Genomic DNA, 8,502 nt, shown 5'->3' on the forward strand with positions numbered 1-8,502 from the left:
CTTATCACTGATCAAAGTAGTTGGGTGAGAAGGTAACTTGACCCTAGCTGTTCCTGGGATTGTGAACATGGCCTGGGATAACAGAAGTCTATTTGGCCCCAGATAGGTGAGTGTGAGTGTAAAGATGCTTGAAAAATGCATAATTTGTGGTCACTTAGCAGTTTGCCTGGGATTTTTGAGATCACTTATTAATCTTAGCTTGTGTAGAAGGCAAGATCATGAGTCACTAACAAGTCTTTTCTTCTCAGTGACTTGCTTTATCAGAGCTAGGTCTAAGATCCTGAGGATGGTAAAGCAGGGTAGGTTGTTAATCCATCACCAGACTCAGCTCATGTCTGATTGTGCTGTTTCATGAAAACTAGGTCTAAGACTATAGGGATATCCTGACAGTGCAAGGGTCTAAGTCACCCACCAGATGGCTCTTGAGTACAGGTTCTGTTACCCAAGCTGACTGGGAGTATTAGATACAAACAGGGTCATATATTGAGCTCTCTCCATGGTGGGATGGTACACAGTCTGACTGACCACTTCTAGGTCAAGGGGTGTGAGGATGATTCAGGTAAGCAACATTCTTGGGAGCTCACCATACTGGGCTCACACATCTGGAAGTATGAGGTGTATGTGGGAGGGCAGAATCTTAATTACCTATTTTGCTGTGCTACTTGAATAACTGCTTGACCAAACCTAGCTGTTAGTTTCCAATAAAAGTGCTAGGCGGGGAGTCTTGATCACTCAAGATGAGAGTTCAAGCCTCATGAACAGACAGCTTGGCCCCAGTCAGGGCTGGTTTCCAGGAGGCTTGACTTAGAGGGCAGAGATTATGGGGTTAACACAGGAAGGCAGCACCCTGAGTCATTCGCCAGGTTCCACTGGTCAGGAATCTTCTATCTGGTTGACTCAAAGTACTCCTTGAGGCCTGGGAAAGGCACTAGGGGTGACTTGATCACTTACAGAACTGGGCTATTACTCAGGGCCTGACCTAGGCCTGTAAAGGCAGGTGGGAACACTGGACACTCGCTCATCTGACCAATCCAGACTGAGTGCAGGGAAGGTGTTTACATATGTTTATATGTAGTGATCTTGGGTGTTTATAGGCTGGGTTGATGGACAATCAGAGGAACAATACATATGTCTCAAGTGAGGATGGGGCACACAGAACACTCTTGATTACTAAGGTAGGTTGCCGAGCCTGTGGGGATGAGATGGGTTAAGGAAAGTTTTCAAACATTCAGTGATATGGCTTTTGTGCCATAGAAGGGTATGATTGTGGTTTCTCACCAAGATGTAGGCTGGTGTGCTTATATACCTGGGAATTTTATACTAGTCACTAATCTGAGCTGGTAGAAGAAAATTGGGGGTCTGACTCACTACCAAGCTTGACTCAGCAGCAATGTGTTTACTCCAATTTCATCCTGTTAGTTTCAGCTTGGTGCAGAAGAGTAAAATCTTCTCACCAAGAAGAGATACAGCCCTGCAAAGAAGAGTCTCACCAGGACAGACTGATGCCCAGGCTGTTTAAGCAATGCATAGACCTGGAACAGTAAGGATAACCTTGGAGTGCAGGATCTGGTTCAGGCACCAGGCTGGATTATGATGTTCAGACTATGGCACACAAGCAAGACTGGGAAGATAATATATTGAGTTATCAGGTTGGGATGGTACACAGTCTGATTGGCCACAAGTAGGGCACAGCGTGTGAGGATAGCTTGGGAACTCACCATGCAGTGCTGGTGTGCAGCCTTTCTGACAATAGCTAGGCTTGGCAGCATTGAGGATGATGTGGGAGACCATGGTCTTCCTCACTTACCAGTGCTGTGCTGCTTCATCCTGGCTGGGTATGTGATTTCAAGGATTACAATGGTGAACAGGGTATGAGTGACTCACTGGGTGGTTGGGGGGGTTGGGCAAGTCAGTGATCTACTTAAACCAAACCAGGCCAGAGAGTCTGAGGAAGGCACTGAAAAATGAGTCTTGAAAACTTACTAAGCTGGGCTGTTCCTCTGACTGTGAGCATAGTGATGGTAAAAGCCAAGTAGGGAATTTGGACACTCACTAGGGTACATTGTCTACCCAGGATCATGGGGTTTCTGGCTACTGTGAGCTGGTGCAGGATGGCAGGGGTCTGCTACCAGGCTTCACAGTGTGATGCTTGACCCAAACATGGCCTAGGAAATTCAGGACGATGAATTCAGCCTGGGGTCTTAGTAGAACAACAGCAGGACGTGATGTTGAGCTCTCCCTGGGCTTGGATGCGCTGTAGTTTGTCTGAACTCAGCTAGGCCAGGGAGTGTGTCTATGGCTCTGACAGGTGAAATTCTTCTTGCACATGGATGGTGTTCAGCCTGTGTGGCACCAGCTAGGCCTGTCAAGTACATTATTGGCATCATAGAATAGGACATAGTTTATTATCAAATCTACAGATTTATCTTAGGTGATAAAAGCTGATTACATGTCATCTAAAATAGAGAAATCTGTACAACTTTGCCACAGTCAATATGCATAAACTGTGGAAATTTATACAAATTCAAAATTTACCAAATAAACAGTGGCTTACAAAATTCTTAAGAAAGATGATACGTTAAAAAAAAAAAACCTTTTTCACAATTAAATATAAGGAAAGTTACAAACTGGCCCTCCAGTTGCTAACATACTTTTACTTAGCCTTAAAAAATTATAAGCTATAAAAATATAAACTATAAAACTATAAGAGATAAAAATCTATGGAGAGCTAGTTGGTGCCAATAGTCCCAGCTCAGATAATGCCATTTAATAGCTTGTTGCCAAGGCACATTCTGGTCCCTACATTCAAAACTTAAAACATTTCTCCCTATCATATGATGACCTAGTTGTCTTTAAGTACATTTTATTCATTCAAGTCCTAGGTAAAATTCTTAATAAAGTAATTGCATGCTTAAAGAATTGAGCTTTCCTACTAAATGGCTTAAAAAGTTACTGAAAGCATTCAAGATAATAGTGCAAATTCCCTTGAAAGATCAACGTTGTATGGTAGTTTGTTTAAATACAGATTTATGTGGCTGCAGAGATGTCTCTGTGACCATGAGACCTGCATGTTCTAACAGAGAGCCAGGGTGTAGTTTCCAGAATCCTCAGGGTGTCTACATCCCTGCTCTGACTCCTCTGAGCATACTATACAGATACGTAGTCAGCAATTCACTCATATACACAAAATATAAAGTTAGATTTTTTTCCTTAAAGAGACTAGTAAAACAATTCAGATATAAGGTTTGGGATAAGCAAAAAAAAAAAACCTATGAGTTCACTCCCTAAAATTAGAGTGAACGCTTCCTTGAACTCACAGGCTATTACATCATTGAAAGGTACTATCCAAACTATAGCAGTATCACTTAAAAATTATCAACACTATCTCATGTCAGGTTTTCACAGCTGTGACATGGTTTAAATTCAATAATCCATTCCCAAGAGGAGCCTACCCAAAGCAAAAAATCAAATTTATCCATCCATTATAAGGTGATCCATTGGTAGATTGTATCTTAACCTAATACAGCCATCATTTTGTAGTTTTTGGAAGGGCTTCTGCCAAAAAGAGGTTCCTCCTTGCAACCGCTTCTGCTATCTACCATTTGCACGTTGGTACTGTTTGGAGAGCTACCTCCCGCTGGTGAGGCTTCATACAGCACACAGATGGAACCATCTTCTCCAATCCTGTAGGACACTTCATACGGGTCAACCCACAGTGTGAGCTCACTTGGGAGGAGCCTGAACAACTCTTGATTACTCAATCCAATCTGTTGCGCTGCCTGACCGACCAGAGGATCCATCTTATGGTTGATGCAAATACACCTGTAACCCGATCCCTTGCAGGGCTTCTCTGGGAACCAGTGGTGTTTGTAGTGTTCTGCCAGCAGCTCCTGCAGGCTCTGGCTGAAGATCTGTAGCTGCTCCTCATTCCTGAGGCCCTTGGTGCAGAGGAACTTGGAGATGAAGGTTGCTGCAGCACAGATCTCGCCAATCATGGTGGCTGCAAGGGTTAAGAAGGGGGATGTGTGGGAGTGGCAGATAGGTCAGTAGTGTGTCCCTGAAGGCACAATGGCCACCCCAGCTTTCTACTGAAACCTGGTCTAGAGAAAGCAAGTGTATGAGTGAGGCATCTATTAGCTCTAGGGCCCTTTGCAAACTTTTCTTTTAGAGGAAAAAGTGACTGTGGAGAGAAGAGACAGAGGAGATAGCTAGCCTGGTCACATGACTTTGCCCTCTCCAGCCACCCTCCCACCAGCTCAGTAGCTTCTGAGGACCCCAAGAGTTGTAGTTCCGTTTCTAAGAGACAAAATTACTTGCATTCTTAAAGGCATATTAAGTGTAAACAAGCTGAGCACACAGAACATCGCACTGGGTACATATCTTGGCCTGTTGAGTGCGGGGAAGTGGAACACACTAAGATTGGGTTGATGGGAAAGCTGTCTGACCAGAGCTGGGATAGGCAGATGGGGATGGTGTCGAATAGATCACCTTGATTACTGACTATGAGGCTGGTCTTACTCCCAGGCTACTTGGTTCTGTACCGAGATTGTTAGGTTGATTCTGGAGTGGGGAGATGGTAGCATCGAGCTTATACCAGTATAAGCCACTAAGTAGGCAGCTTGATCCCAGCTTATTCTGGCCCTGTGTGGTTGGCACAGAAGGGCCCAGGAGTTCTGCTAATTTTATAGATGAGCAGCATTATGGGAGACTCAACAGGCCAAGATTGGTGGACAAGCGGTGATCCAAGCTATGCCTGGAGAGTTTGAGTGCAAGAGAGCAGGGTTTTGATTACTTACCAATTGTTGCTGGTGAGCAGGTATGTTGACCTCAGCTGGGCCAGAGGCTGGTCAGATGGCAAAAGAGTGCAAGGTCTGGATCACTTACGATGTTGACTGTGTGGCTAAAACTAGGCTTTTGGGAGTATTAGTACGCCAGTAGCAGAAAGAACCTTGAACTCTCGAGAGGCTGGCATGGTGCACAGTGAGCAGTGAAAAGGACCTTGAGCTCTTGCCAAACTGAGATGGTGCTTAGCCAGCAGCAGGACCTTGAGATATTACTAGGCTGGAATGGTGCACAGGCAGCAGCAGAAAGAATCTTAAGCTCTCCCCAGGCTGGAATGGTACACAGTATGATTGGCTCCAGCTAGACAATGGACTGGCCCAGGCAGTGAATGTCTTAGAATCTTACCAGTCAGGAACAATGCCCAGATTGCTTGAAACTGTGTGGGACTGGGTACTTGGTAATGGTGTATTGAGTAGAGTCCTGGATTAGTCATGAAACTGAAGCAAAATGACTGACCAAGCCAGAACTGGGATATGGGAGTGGTATAGGATGGCACTCTCTTGACATCTCTCTAGTCTGGCTAGTACCTAGGCTACTTGTCCCCAAGGTCTGAAACTGGAGATGGTGCAGGAAGGCAAGTGTCTGAGTCATTCACAAAGCAGTGCTGTCCTGTGATCAGCTGGACCTGAACTAAGCCTAGGAGTGTTATGAAGGCACAAGAGGGAGTATTTTAATCAGTGACCAGGTTCTACTATTGCTCAGGCTAAAAGGCCAAAGTTAGGCCTGTGAGAGTGATGAAGGCACATGTATTTATTGGATTTTATTAGGTTATACTGATGGGCAAGCTGCTTGATTCAGGTAGGCCTGCTTGTGTGAGATTGTGTGGAATAAAAGGGTCCTAATCACTTAAGGTGGTCTTCTGCTGCCCATACTGTTTGTTCTAAACAAGTCTTGGATTGTTAGCCTCCTCGATGAGGTAGGGGCTGCTGTTGAACACTCACCAGAGTATACTGGTGTACCAGTAGGTGGCATAGTCCCATACAGCTCTGCGTATATTGTGATAACAAGGAAAGACAAAGTTTTAGGCCAAAAAGAAGCAGCTTGTGTGCAGACTATGTGACCTCAGTAGAGTGATAATGTGTCTTTCACTTACCGGTCTGTTCTGGTAAACAGTATTCCTGGGATTGTGAGACCACATTGTAGTCTGTGGTATAGCACCAGGCAACACTCTTGTTCACTAATAAGGCTTGGCAGGTCTGCAAGCTCCTTGACCTAAGCTAGGGCAAGGAGTGTAAGGATGAGGTATGAGGACAGGGTCTTTCCCCTCACCAGGCTGGGTGGTGCCCAGGCTGCTGCAGCCATTCTAGGCCTGGAAATGAGAGGATGTTCTTGGAAGTACAGGGATCTGGGTCATTCACCAGGCTGGGCTAGAGTCCAGACATTGCTGCTCAAGCTATTATGGTGTATTAGTACCATACCAGGAGGACAAAATCTTGAGTTCCATGATGTACAATGTGATTGACTCCAGATAAGTCAGGATGAGGATGGCTATAGCAGGTGAGATTTGTAGGAACTCACCAGGCTTTGTGATAATTACAAGGCCTTGTAGATGGAGGATGTTATGGTAGAGCTGGATCTTGGCCACATAGCAGTAAGGGCTGAGAATATTGGGCTTACATGGAGGACAGTGGTCTGGGACACTCACCAGAATGTGCTGGTCTATGATCTACTTGACCAGATCTCTGAGGTGGCTGGTTGATGGTGAATCTTGGTCTATCACTGGGCTGATCTCTTCTTCTGGCTGTGTAGTCCAGGAAAGGCCTGTGAGAGAAAGGTACACAAGAGAAAGAGTCTTGATTACTAGGGTACTCATTATTTCCTCTAATCTCCACATTTCTTGACCTCCAAGAAGTCATGGAATCATTAGGACTCTGTGTGTGTGTGTGTGTGTGTGTGTGTGTGTGTGTGTATGAGAGAGAGAGAGAGAGAGAGGGAGAGAGAGAGAGAGAGAGAGACAGAGAGAGACAGAGAGAGACAGAGAGAGACAGAGAGAGATTGTCTGGAGGTGGAGAGCATCCAGAACTTGATCACTTACCAAAGAAGGCTTAGGAATAAGCAACCTGACCGCAAGTCAACCACTGATTGTGGGGATGTCACAGGAGAACCAAAATATGGTTCCCTCACAGGCTGAGCTTGTTTGAAGGATTTTTGACTCAAGCTAGACCTAGAAGGGTGGTAATGGAAGGAGAAAAATAGGAACAAGATCATTTACCTGGTTGGGCAGGTCCACAGTCTGCCTGTGTTTTTGAGATCACTCCTTAAGTCTAAGCAGGTTGAGGAGGACAGGTGTGTGGGTCACAAGGAAGTCTTGGCTTGCCTGGGAGCTGCTGGAGTGGGACCATGTTTGGGAGAGTGAGAGTGATACCAGAGTATGGAGTTTCGATCCCTCACCAAGAGGGATCTGTGTTCGTGGAGATGTCGAGAGATCTTTCACCAGACTTGGCTAGAGTCTAGGCTGTTTACCACAAAGTAGGCCTGCAATGGTTAGAACCACATCAGCAGCATAGGATATTGATCTCTGATAATCCAATCTTCCCCAGCTAACTCGGTAGTGTGAGTATGGTGTAAACAAGGTCATGATCATGAAGTAGTCTTAACTGCTAGCCATGCTTTGTGTCCCTGAGCTGTGACTGAGAGTGCAGTAATGATGTGAATTGGCAAGGCTTTGAGGTACTGGAAGACTTGGATGCTGAGTAACAAGGTGATCCAGACGAGGTCTGAGAGTGTGAGAATTGTATGGGAGAGCAGTCATATGACCACTCACTGGTCTAGCCTAGTGCCCAAGCTGCTTGACACCAACCAGGCCAAAGAATCTGAAGATGGCAGAAGGAGTTTACAGTTTGGGATAACTCACCAATTTCATTGAACAGCTGTTTAACCTGAACATGCCCAGGGAGTCTGGGGAAGATTATGGTTGGAGAGTCTTCAACACTTACTGAATTGGGCTATTGCTCAGGTTCTACAGCTCAAGCAAGGCCTATATATTAGAGACAGGTGGGAATATTGGGTACCCACAGTGTTGTTCTGGTATACTGTCTTCCTAGGATCATGATATCACTTGATAATATGACCTATTGTGATGGACAGGAGTCTAGAAAACTAACCAGACTCAGATGGTCAGTGAACTGCTTGACCCAAACTCAATCTGAGTGTGTCAGGATGATTCAGTAAGATGGGCTCTTGATCCTACACTAGGTTATGTTGGAGTAAAGGCTGTTCAACCCAAGCTAGTCCAGGGAGTATCAGGAGGACACCCCAGGATCAGCTCTTGGTCTCTTACTATGCTGAGATAGTATCTAGTCTGAGTGACCCCAGTAGGCCAGGGAGTATGAGAATGGCTCTGGCTGACAAACTTCCTGGGAATTCACCATTGTGGGCTGTGTACCGACTGCATAACCCCAGCTAGACCTGAAAATATGAGAACAGATTCTTGGGTACTCACCAGTCTGAGCTGGTACCAGCCTGCTTGACATGTGTGGTAATGGTTGAAGATGGGTGGGGTTCTGAGTAACTCCCCAGACTGAGCTGGTAGACAGCTCACCTCCTATTGTGAGATCATTGCTATTCTGACCTACTGGGGGAGGGGAGGGGTCTGAGTAACCAATCAGGCTGTGGAAGGTGATGATGCTGTGGAGTGCCATGATGCTTCATCCAAGCTTG

The 8,502-nt window shown here is 45.6% G+C and overlaps 1 pseudogene; it reads right to left on the bottom strand.

The window, feature by feature from the left end:
* Window positions 1-3,512: 3,512 nt before the first annotated feature.
* On the bottom strand, window positions 3,513-4,013 carry LOC114616152 (annotated as a pseudogene).
* Between the last annotated feature and the right edge of the window lie 4,489 nt (window positions 4,014-8,502).

This window comes from Grammomys surdaster, unplaced genomic scaffold (assembly GCF_004785775.1).
Source record: "Grammomys surdaster isolate TR1022 unplaced genomic scaffold, NIH_TR_1.0 307500, whole genome shotgun sequence".
Taxonomy (NCBI): domain Eukaryota; kingdom Metazoa; phylum Chordata; class Mammalia; order Rodentia; family Muridae; genus Grammomys; species Grammomys surdaster.